At 29.5% G+C, this 1276-nt stretch overlaps 1 non-coding gene across 1 annotated transcript; it reads right to left on the minus strand.

Moving 5' to 3' along the window:
* Positions 1–241: 241 nt before the first annotated feature.
* On the minus strand, positions 242–314 carry TRNAR-UCU (transfer RNA arginine (anticodon UCU)). Its single transcript has one exon. It is a non-coding gene; the product is annotated as a tRNA-Arg (tRNA).
* Positions 315–1276: the final 962 nt, after the last annotated feature.

Consider the following 1276-nt stretch of genomic DNA (forward strand, 5'->3'; position numbering starts at 1 on the left):
TTGAACTTAATAATAAATAAATAAACCAAAAAAAATTATTTTTTTAAATTTATAAAAATAAGATTCAATTAAGTAACAACTTTTACACTAGATATTATGACAAATATAATCTATGAAAATAGATTCAAAATAAAAATAAATACATAAATAAAAACAAATATGCACTTCTCACCAAAAACATAAAGATAAAAAGAAAAGTTGAACATAAAGATAAAACACGCAAGGCTGCAATAAGCCTACACACGCCCGGTGGGACTCGAACCCACAATCGCCTGATTAGAAGTCAGACGCCTTATCCATTAGGCCACGGGCGCTCTGTAATTATTAATTATAGAATTATATTTTTATTAAAATATTATAAATACTTCACACAAAGCCGCATATTTGAAGACCATAAAGTCAAAGGACTAGCGATAAGTAACAAAACAGACAACTCGCCTCTGCTTCGATGGACAGTCTTTCGAAGTACTTTTTATATTCAAATCTATTATTAATTTATATTTAAAAACAAAATTGGTTTATTAATTATGTTGAATGATGTTCCTAATAATTTTGGTGGAATTGTGAAATTTCCTTGTCCAATCAATTTATATTTAATTTTAAGTCTTTTTTCAAATGAGTATAGATAATTATTAATCCTTGGAAATATTTAATTAATCCTATCATAAGCTTTATCAAAATCTAGTTTGATAAGGAGGCGGTTTTGTCTTATTTTTTGAGCCCATTCAACTATTTCTCAAGCAATCACTAAGTTGTCTAAACTGAATCTCCTTCCTGTAAATCCAATTTGCTCAGGGATTACAATTTGCTCATGTATTAAGGAGAGTAGTCGGTCTACACCCTGAAATATTGCTCTCATTTCTTCCTTTAGGAATTAGTTTTATCATCAGTTTATTTATAGTAGGATCTAAGGAGCCCTTAGCTAAGGCTTCTTTATAGACCTCATAGAAGTCCTCCCTAATAAATGACCATAATATTTTAAATAATTATGTTGAAAGGCCATCAATACCAGGACTTTTTGAATTGGCCATATCCTTAAGGGAAACATCCTTAAGGCCATCAATACCAAGACTTTTTGAATCGGCCATCTCTTTTAGTTGTTTCAATAAACAATTGTTGATAATATTGAAAGATAATATATTTAATATCATCAGGATTATCATATTCATTCCCCTCTTAATCATGAATGGACAAAATTATTTCCTTGGAGTGTTTAGTCTTGAGATAATTGAAAAATAAATTGGTCCCTTTGTCTCCTTTCATCCAATGCAGTCTA

Source organism: Cryptomeria japonica, chromosome 10 (assembly GCF_030272615.1).
Source record: "Cryptomeria japonica chromosome 10, Sugi_1.0, whole genome shotgun sequence".
NCBI lineage: Eukaryota > Viridiplantae > Streptophyta > Pinopsida > Cupressales > Cupressaceae > Cryptomeria > Cryptomeria japonica.